Source organism: Mixophyes fleayi, chromosome 7, assembly GCF_038048845.1.
Source record: "Mixophyes fleayi isolate aMixFle1 chromosome 7, aMixFle1.hap1, whole genome shotgun sequence".
Taxonomy (NCBI): Eukaryota; Metazoa; Chordata; class Amphibia; order Anura; family Limnodynastidae; genus Mixophyes; species Mixophyes fleayi.
In genome coordinates, this window is record NC_134408.1 from 105,672,844 (window position 1) to 105,684,148 (window position 11,305).

An 11,305-nucleotide genomic window follows, 5' to 3' on the forward strand; every position below is an offset into this window, starting at 1 on the left:
GGGTTAATCAGCTGGTTGTACAGCACAACTCCTTGGTTGAGTTCCAGCAGCTAAAGTTGTTGTTTTCAATTTAGGGATGCCCAGATTTGAGTTACAGCAGTGGAAGTTGGTAGTTCCACTTCCGCACAGTGTGTTATGTGGAGTGTGGGCTGTGCTTGTCCTGAGTTCTGGCAGTGGCCACTGATGATTGCAGGGAAGACCTCCCATCTCTGCATTGTGCTGCTCTGTACTGGCCCCTGAGGTGACCAGAGTGGTGTGACCTCAGTTCTGCCAGGTGTGGTGAACAACAGAGGACTCCAGTGTGGTAAGGTAGGACATCTGTGAGTCACTCATTCTCTGCAGGCATTACATACCAGTCAAAATAACCATAGTTGGTATAGGAGTCTTCTCCATGCAGTTCAGATTTAAATAGACCCAGCCTTATATTTACTAGAACTTGATCCCCATCAAGAAACACTTTAGAATCAGCTCTGCAATTGAATTAAAAATATCTTACACTTTTCTCTGCAATGTCGTTGAGCTGTAGGAAATAGGGGGTGATTTTCCCAGCTATATTCAAGTTCAGATTGGCAAATCATGTTCACCATTTAATTAGGGTATGCTGATGCCTTTCAGTTAAAACAAACAGACAGACTATGACTTCTTAAGAAGAAAAACTAATTTGATTTGTTTATAAATCAAATGAATGAGCTGTGTTAATTCTCGCATAACTGAGATGCATATAGCAGGTGGTGAAAGTTTCTCTAAGATCATTTTTAATATGTTTTCTGGTCAATGTTGCATTTGGTATGGAGAGCTACTGTTCTTTGGTTTCATTTTATTGCAGGTTTTCTTTAATAATAAGTTTATTGTTTTTATAGATTGTGGTTTTATGAAGTCTGCATCCTTAGCTCTTCTGTTTTCCTGTGTGTTTTTTTTCACTGTAACTTAAAGCCATGTACTGCAAACCTGCTGTCTAAGCCTGCCATTGGAGAAAATTGGTTCATTGCACACGGTGGCAATCAGCATATCGATGCTGACTACCACAACAATACTTACCCCTACGTGGTGACCCCGATTGGCTCCTTCCCGACCTGGCTCCAGGATGACTGCTGTGACGGGAGACTCGAAGAGATCGCGACCTATTAAGAATCCTAACAGCCTTGATGACGTCACTGCCGACCGCGATGCTCTTTTCCTTGCTGTTAAGGTGGAAATGTAAGTATGCGGGCATAGACAATGTACTTTGCTTAGCGTTGTACATTGTCTATACCCGCATACTTACATTTCCACCTAAACAGCAAGGAAAAGAGCGTCGCGATCGGCAGTGACGTCATCAAAGCTGTTAGGATTCTTCATAGGTCGCGATCCCTTGCAGTCTCCCGTCACAACAGTCATCCTGGACTTGTGTGACTTGATCTTTATGGTTAGGCATATCCTTCTAATTATCTTTTTACCTGAACCAAAATGTATTTTATTTGTTTATTTAATTATTTATTTATTTATTTATGTTTTAACAAAGCTGAATGATAATTTATTCTTTAAACTTAAAACTTTGCATCACTAGTACTGCATTAAAACACCTTAATTTCACAGGTTGTGCAAAATAACAAATGAATGTTCTGTAGAGTAGGCTGAAAGAGGATCACCTTGTGGTGCGATAGTAAAATATTGCCAAACTAGCACCATTATTTCACTATTTAGGGTTTTAGAAATCCTCTTATCTTTTTGGTGTTGCCTCAGTATTGCTAAATTAATCTTTATTCTAAAATGTGATGTTACTGTAAGATTATAAAGTGGGCTGGATATTATGTTTTATGATAATGGTATTAACTTTCTCAAGGGACTTTGAAGCCGTTTATTATGCTTTTTTTTTACTGGGTAATTTGAAACTGTTCTAGAAAAGTAGAATTATATATGGAGTAACGTGAATCTATCTCCCCTTCTGGTAGCTTGTGGTGCTGCACTGTAAATAAGTTCTTCTATGTTCTTCTTAATGTGGTGTCATTTTCAGGACTGTAAAACACCACTCTCTACCTATTTAACTTTTATGATACACCCTCTTTTGTGATTTCTAGCTGAGTGATGCAGGACATTAGTGAATCTGTCACAGGCAAGGCAAAACCCCATACATCCAGCCACAGCTTGTTTCCTTGTGAGATGACTCTGTATATAAATACACACCCGTGACACATTAAACATTTGATAAAATACATTTATTGCACTAGTAATACTGGCCTTATGCAATGCCCTGCAAGATATGCTCCAGTTCGCCCGGGGAGATCAGTTAAAGGCTCCTTATTTTAGAAGAGCTGGTGCAGTTAGGGTGAGTAAGGCAACTATCCATCTCACCCACACAATAAGGGGATGAACTGGGTTTCCATTCTTCTTGTCATCTAATAGGGCAATGATGATCCCTTCCTGTGAAAATTAGATTAGAAACACCCAGTACTAAATCAATGATTTAATCTGATTCTAACGTATACAGGGACGATGGTGACCCATTTATTGAGAGAAAAATGTTAACAGTCCTTTCTCTTAATGACTTTGGGAGGAAACCAGAGCAGGGAGAATGTACAAACTCCACACAGCTAAAGTCATGCTTGGGAATTGAACTCATGACCCCAGTGCTGGGAGGCATGCTCAGCTACATATAACTTCCACTTTTCCTGTATCCACTGCTGCTGATGTTTCTCCTGTGCTTAGCTGCCATAAATCTAGAGTGTATAGTAAGGAGGTGCTCTGAAGAACAGAGCCTCATTTCTAGGGACACAGATAGCTGCTTATCCACATGAGGTCAGAGGTAACACCCCAGTGTAAATAGAGGATGCTGATCACTACCAAGACATACATAATTTGGTGACTATTGCACCAATAGTCAAACTTGCCAGGTCCCAGGCATATAAGTAGTTGGGAAACGTTGATGAACCCTCCAAGTAGGGCTAGACCATCCATTAGGAGGTAGCAGCGTGGTCAAGATAATGTGTCACGGGTACTAGGAGTTTTACCCAGAATTCACCAGGTGTAGCTACACTTATCAGAGGTTTGTAAAGAGAGAAAGGTATCCGCACTAGGCAAGTCTCACACCAAAGTCTATTGATAGGCTCTCTGATATGTTATAGCCTATCAAAAAACAGGATGTTTATAATATAATAAACAACATCCTGAACGGTGCACCCATACACCTGAAATGTAGTGTATATCAAAAGAAAAAGAGAAAAGCAGGTGACTGAGGGGCACTCAGAACAATGGATGAGTATATTTATTTAAATAAAATTCAATTTTATTGATATGCATTAAAATTTATTAGATAATTCATCCTATACCCAAAAGCTGGCGAAATATTAAAACCAAAACCAAAAACAAAAATGGATAAAATTGCAGATCCACTGCAAACTTAGCTCGGTGGTCCTATAATGATTAATAGGTTCTAAATAGAAAGTATCGCTAATATAGGTTGATATATAAATGTATTGGTAACAAGAAAGATAATATATATATATATATCTTGGCTAAAGGTTCCCTAATAACAAATGAATCTCCTATATTGTCTCCAATGATATATTAAATCTCTAACAGGATGTCTGTGTAATTATCAAGGCCTTGATAAAGCTGATAAGCGAAACGCGCATTGGCGTTTCTTAGCTCTGTGTGTCAAACATGCTAATTTAGTAGTAAACGCTAAGATCATCTCCCCTACCCAATGATTTAGGGATTTAGGGATGACAGCAGTTTAATAAACAGGATAAAATGAGGAAAAAGTCCAAGTGCCTTAGCACGCAGGTAGCATTTAGCAGGCCAGTACTTGATAACTGGATAACGTTAGGCAAAGACCAATCAACAATGTAGTGGAAGAGTCAGCGACTTGCAGCTACAATACAGAGGCACTTGTAGACTTTAGTCCAGCTAATAGGTACCATACAGAGTAGTAGCTATACTGATGTGAAGAGAAGACTTGTCCAGGAGCAGGCAGGTAACGGAGGTAGCGAGAGTAGTCTGCAGTGGGTAAGTTCTACTACTGATGTGAAGAGGAGACTTGTCCAGAAGCAGGCAGGTAACGGAGGTAGCGAGAGTAGTCTGCAGCGGGTAAGTTCTAGTACCGATGTGGAGAGGAGACTTGTCCAGAAGCAAACGGATAACACGAGCAGAAACAGGAAACACCTCAGAGTCTCAAGGAATGAGAACCAAGAACAGGCGAAGGTAATAGGGCAACAGGTGCCTTAAGTACTGAGAGGTGATTAATTAACCAATGAGACTAGAGGCGAGGTATTAACAGTTCAGGGTTTCTGCACATGCGCAATCTTAGTCAAGATGGCGGACGGCCGTGGCTCAGGAGAGGCGCCGGCAGGAGCAAGAGAGACCCATGTCCCAAACTAGAGGCACTAACAGTCCGGTGAGTGACATAATGTATCACACCAAGCCAAGGTACAGCTAGCTGGCACCAAGGGATCTGCAGAGGGAGTAGGAACATGAAGCCCAGGAGCAGGATCCCATGAGTGTAGATGTTGCCCAGCTCATTATGCAGATAGAAGAGACTCCACAAGCACTTCACTTCACTGGCCACAGGTTGGTATCCAGTCAGCACAAACTTATTAAACTGGAGGTGTGGTGGTGAACTAGCCCAGTCCAGTAACTTTGGGCCACTCAGAAATGCCATGTTGCTCTGAATGAGAAGAGGCCCATTCTCTTCACAAAAAACTATACGCTCAATAATAGATTTGTGCAAGCTTATCGGGTATCAGCAGCTGCTTCTCCATATATAGGAGAATTATGCCTAGGTCTGCAGTTATCTCTTCACCTTGAACTATGCTCAGAGCATGGATTTAACACCACAGAGTGCTCTTGGTTTTATTGTATTTCAGATTAAGATATTTGAAAATCAGAGGACAATAAATTTGTGAAGTAACTTTTCGGTGGTGGTAAAGCATGAACGCTACACAAACTGCTTTATTAATGACCCTTTTACACCAAAACACTGTTGGAAACACTGAAGCCTCTACATAAATCCTCTTCATTCATGGCAGCGCCGATCGGAGGTCATATGGAGATGCTGGTGGTACGTCTATTACTAAAATCAGTGCCCAAAAGTTTCCGTCCGACGCATGAAACTGAATACCTCCGTCTACAGTGGCTTCACATTCTGTCCTTTACCCAGGGCCGGTCTGGCCATCCGGCTGTTCTGGCAAATGCCAGAAGGGCCGATGGCCAGATGGGCCGGTTACTAGCTGGCCGACCCCACTGCTCAGCACACAGACTGTCATGCCGAATTCCAGCATGACAGCCTGTGCGCTGAGCAATGGGGCCGGCCCTACACTAACTTCCTGGTGGCCGCGCGTCCCCTCCTCACCTCCTCCCCTATGAATCAGCTCTCGGCGATCAGTATCACATAGGACGCGCACCATGTGATCAGTGCCGTCCCATATGTTAAGGGAAACTACAGACCGCGCCGCAGAGCAGAGCAAACAAGGTGAGGGAGGCAGGGAGGGTAGTTTGTGTGACAATGCATCTAAAGTATGTTTTATGTGTGACAGTGTAACTTTAGTATGTGTGTTTGTGACAGGGTATGAATAAAGTATGTGTGTGACAGGGTATGATTATAGTATGTTTTTTGTGTGACAGAGTATGACTATAGTATTTGTGTGGGGGCCGGTGTATGACTATAGTATGTGTGTGGGGGCCGGTGTATGACTATAATGTGTGTGTGAGGGCCGGTGTATGACTATAATGTGTGTGTGAGGGCCAGGGTCTTAATATAATGTGGGGGGTAGGCTATTAATCTAATGGTGAATTGCAGGTAGGGGGCTAATTATTGGGTGCTATTTTATTTGTGGGGTGATGGTGGGGCAATTTAATTTAATAGTGTGGCCTATCAATTTAAGATGAATTGAATTTGATTTTAAATTGATTGGATTTTTAATTTAATGCTGGAGTGGTTTGGGAGCTATTAATTGAATGTGGGGCTGTTTAGGGAAAATAAAGGTCTATTTATTAAATGTGATTATGAGTTATTTAATGCCTGGGGTGGTTGTGGGAAATGGATATATTTATTAAACGGAAATGCTATTTAATTTCTAGCTGGGGTCATTTGGAGGGAGGGAAATAGGTTTATTTATTAAGTGGGAATATTATTAATTTAATGTCAGGGTTAGTTGGAGGGAAATAGATGTATTTATCAAATGTAAATACTAGTATTTTAATGTTGAGGCTGGAGGGAGGCCTAATTTTCAAATGTGGGTGCTATATTGATTTAACAGCGGTACTGGTTGGAGTTTTCTAAACGTAATGTACTATTTTTTTTTCCAAATAGGGCATCCAATATCCTAGGATCCAGACAACCAGCAATTGATGTAAAGACACCAGCAGCCACAAGTGGTGACAATGACAAGACAGGTAGGAGAGACCAGGACTGTCTGCCAACTGTCCTGAATTTGGTGGGTGACTGTCCCGCTTAGTCAGGATTTGGTCTGACTACAAGAACAGTTGGGAGATATGTCCTCCTTCAAACTGTGCTGCTTGTGAAGGTAGAACTGTGTGCACCTAACAGTAGTGCACACAGTATTGCCTGTGTATTTGTCGAAAATGTGTCTAATAGCCAAATTACATCATAGGAGCCCCCCTGCCTTAAGTGTCCTGGCCCCCCGAGCCTTAATCCAGTTTTGGTCAGCAGGAGGGATCTGTGCTCCCAGTCCCGGACAGGGCACAGACTGGAGAGCAAGCTGAAGAGCTCTAAGTCTCATGAGATTTATTAATCTCGTGAGACTAAGAGGAAGTCGGCAGGATCAGAAGCATAGATAGGTACAGTGGACTGGGGGTGTCATAATGTGTCTGAAGGGGTGGCGTGATGTGAATGGGGAGGGCCTGATATATGTAATGTTTTATTATAATGTATGTATCAACGCACCATTTTGACCACGCCCCCAACATAATGTAGCCACGCCCTTGGCGGCACAGCCACTGCGCTGCGGCGCACGTTTTTTTCCCTGCTCATGAACACAGGTGGGCCTGTGCGCTTTAAATGCCAGGGCTTATTTTTAGTCCCAGTCCGGCCCTGCCTATACCCAACATTCGGGCAACAAAAGTCATAGGGAAAAGGGCTCAATGCAGTGCGTGGAGACAGCGTTGACATACAGTGGGTGGAGATATGACAATACCTAACCATGTGCTTGAGGGAAGTAGTCCTGGCTACAGACATGGGGTACTTTATACATCTCCCATCTGCCCCTGTCAGGGGAACTGGTGATGGTGTCTCTGACACACCATGCACCCCTCAGCTGTCTGGGACATGGAGGTGTCTCTGATTCTTCAGCACCAGGCAGCTTCCTGTCATCTTTCCTCCAGCCTCCCCTTCCCACCTCTGCCTGATGTCCTCCGTCGTTCCAGTGCCAGACTTTTATAGCCAAGGACGGTAAGGTGGATTACCAGACATGTATCTGGCCCCGTCCTCTCCTTGTTCACTGCCTCATCCCCTCCCGCCTCACACTCGGTGACTCATTCTCTCGGATGCTTTCCTACCACTGAAACCAAATTTATTCGTTTTATGTCTATTACAGGACTGCCTGTACTGTTGCACTACAACACCTACTATCTGTATAATCTTTATTTGTTTCTATATAAATGTATTCAAAATGCATGTCAAATATATGTGAAAGAAAATCACTAAACAAAAATTGCTAATTTCAAGATAATATGTTCTAATGAGTAGAAATTGAATTTAAAAAATATAATTTCAACTAAAGAATTCACTGGCCAGCTAGTCGTTTCTTTGGTTAGTTAAAGTAGTGGCTAAGCTTTTTATTAATCAATAAAAATATAACAAAAAAATCAATGAGTCAAAGGCTGCTAGTTAGCTGGGTCCTAGCATTCAAACACTAATGTAAAAGTGTAGGGAGATCCAAACTTTGGATGCATATATTTCCAACTCTCATGTGTAATGCTATAGCTGTTATTTTTTTATTTAACAGATGCACGTTATCATGCTTTTTTAATTTTTAAAAACATTGAATTATATATCCTGTTCATTGGTTTGAAAGGTTGTGTGAAGATGCCAGGCTTATCTGGCCCAATTATACCTATTTTATGCTGGTTGGCCACCCAGGGGTGCCTTACTATGCCAGGGAAGCACACCCGTTACCTGCTAGTGCTCTTATAGTCACTCAGGCAAATGCAGTTACAAAAGTACAAAAGTACATTTATTGTAATAAAAACAATCACTAGAATACTGTATAGAAACAGTAAATAAATGCTATGCAGGCTTACCACATTATTTGTCCCTTACCCCACTAGCTTAAGGAGTTATAGTCACCTGGATGTCCTAGCAGAATGCTCAGTCCAGTAGAAGCTCAACCTCCCCTGTGTTTCACTCTATCCTCTATACCCTGTTGTTTTCCCACACTCCAGCAGGGTTGCCAACTCTGAAATGAAAAGCAAGCAACCGCTTAGTGAAAAACAAGCCCAAAAAAAAAGCCCAACTTACAGGGGGCGCGTCCTTTTCTATAACACTAATTTCTACACTGAATCTCCATTTAGAAAACCTTTATAAACACAAGAGGAAACATTTATACACTGATAGGGCAAATTAAATAGCAAATGCTGTAATTTAGGACACTGGTATGTCTATACCACACAGCCCCAAGGCTCTGAAAGCAGTCTTCTGACACGAGCAGCTTACTGAATGGGAGGGGGGTTGTTATGTAGCAGTGTTGCCTGCTATAAGTGCAGCGATCCTGTGTCTGTCACAGCACTTATTTCAGTAGGTTGCTGTAAATCCGTCTTCCTGTGATTTATTCCACGTCCTCCTCTGACGCCGCCCACCCACAAAGTGCCACTTTATTAAAGGAATTCTCTGCACAACCTGCCCACAAAAAAAAAACTGAATGCACCAATCACAAAATGGTAACAGAGAAAAAAAAAACGATTATGCAGCCTGAGAACTTAGAGAACCTCTCCAAGCCCAAAAACAAGCTACCCGCGGCAGTGAAAAAAACCCTGCAACTTCACAAAAAAAGAAGCCCAATTCCGCTTGTTATAAGCGGAATTGGCAACTATGCACTCCAGGGGCTGGTGAGGAGTGGTCTTAGATAGTGGGATCCTCGGAGAGTGGCTGTCTGTGAAAAGGGGTTGTTACAGGGTTGTGCCTTCTCATCCCAATACATCCCTTGGGCTGAATCCAAAGTATCTGGCAGAATACTAAATGAAACAATGGAGGGGGAGAATGAATGCAACAGCAGCTCCCTCACCTGTATGCTGTAACTGTACCCCTCCTGATCCTTACCCATAACCTATCTAGCTTCAATTTGACAATAATCCATAACAACATCACTGCAATAACAATAAACACATTTTTACAATGGGTGCTTAGAGTGAAAAAGTTTTCTATATATGCATGTCTACAATGTCCCCTTATCTCCATGTAATGAGACACTGCACTAGCACTCTGGTGAGCTTGGGGACACTAACAGGGCTATAAAAAGTACATGTTGTTATACTCCACATTTTGGGAGAAACGAGGGACAGGCTGGTTTTGGTGATCTCAAACTTGTTTCGTCACAGGGTGGTCTAAGCTAATTAAGGAATCAGCTTTAAGAATCTAGGTGGAAAATTTACTAAACTTTCTAAAAGGTAAAAGAGATGTTGCCCATAGCAACTAATGAGATTCTAGCAATCATTTATCAAGTACATTGTAAAAAATTATAGCTAGAATCTGGTTGGTTGTATGGCAACACCTCTAAATTTCCCTGTTTAGAAGCTTTAGTAACTCCACCCCAAGAAATTTCATAATTTCATAATGTGACAGTTATACATCTTCTCAGGTGCTCATCCCACTTTTCGGAAGCAGCATCCAATTTTCAGTCCACGTCTTAACTTTGGATGAATAGGGTTCATTCTCTGTTGGCTATTATGAAGTTTTTGCAAGGGTAAATTAGCTCTGTTATAAGGCTTTAATCAACTCTACTGATGTGAGTGCATTAGTTAAGTTTATTTTTTTACAGTAACATTGAAATACAAAGGTTAACTCCACTTTCACAGAATGTTTTTTTAAAGGATGATAGGTGCAAAATAAACCTCACGGGCTATTTTGCAAATATAACCTATGTTATCTTTAACTATTTTCCACACATACTCCCTAGTAGTCAGTTCATTTTCATTGGAGGCATTGCTTACAACAAAGGAACTTCTAAAATGTTTTGTCTTATTTTCTGAAATTTTGAACAATCGACCAACTGATTTGCTCATCTATTTCAGAGTATATGAACTATGGTGTTATGAATGTGGTTAGTTTGCAAACATATTTAATAACAGAGTTTGATAATTATTTTAATTAACAACTCAATTTACACAGATGGTAGTCCTGACAGTTGCAGACAGTGGTTTTGAAACTCAACTTCAGGTAATTTTTGCCATACAGTTCCTACAGGTACAGTTGTAGAGAAAATTGGTTAGAAACATACTCATGATATATTGAAAAGGAGGTAACTGTTATTATATTGCATTATTTTTTAACACATAACACATTTGGTCTACTATGATTAATATTATTGAGTACATAAAGTAAAGTTGTAAACGGTGTTGGAGATCACAGTCAATGATGTTTGTACCCTGTAAACTTTCACACAATCAATTTGTTGTAAACAATTCTGGGAAAAATTTCTACTAAACAGATCATCTGTTGTACAATTAAATTATTTTGTAGTCAGGATTATGTGGCATAAATCGTTAATTCAAGACAATCAACCTTCAAGATAATGTTCTACTGGACAACAGAATCAGGACATTTGAGATTCATCTTTAACTACTTCCAATACATTATTAATACAATACAGAACTTGGTTAAATAAATCCTTTATTTTGCTATGTCATTTTAATATATATTTACATATAATCCATTATATATAAGGCTTATTAAGTAATAACATTTGTACTGTACTAGATGTTCAAGGCATATTGGTAAAACATGAATTGTTGCACATTAAAACTAATTAAATCATCATACATGGATATTGGATTTTGCTAGTAGTTCCAAAAAAAGCATTGAAATCATCTAATATTTCACAAGAATAAAACCCAAAGCACTCTTATTTTCAATCATTTGAAATGATCCAATTTAAACTCCCTGGTCTTGATGTTCTAGAGAAGATCATTCAAATAGAAAAAGAAAAACCTCTAGTAAATTCTTGAAATATATATTCAAAATGAAACTAGTAGCTTTATTATAATCAGTTAAAATGGTAGTGATAGTTAAGGAGAGGGAGTTTCTTCCTTGAAACCACTATCGTTTCTACTTGTTTCATCCTGAAGTTTCTCTGCGCTCCCTGCTTGGAGAAATTGC

The 11,305-nt window shown here is 40.5% G+C and overlaps 1 pseudogene; it reads right to left on the reverse strand.

The window, feature by feature from the left end:
* Positions 1-2,718: 2,718 nt before the first annotated feature.
* On the reverse strand, positions 2,719-4,636 carry LOC142098545 (progestin and adipoQ receptor family member 4 pseudogene; annotated as a pseudogene).
* Positions 4,637-11,305: the final 6,669 nt, after the last annotated feature.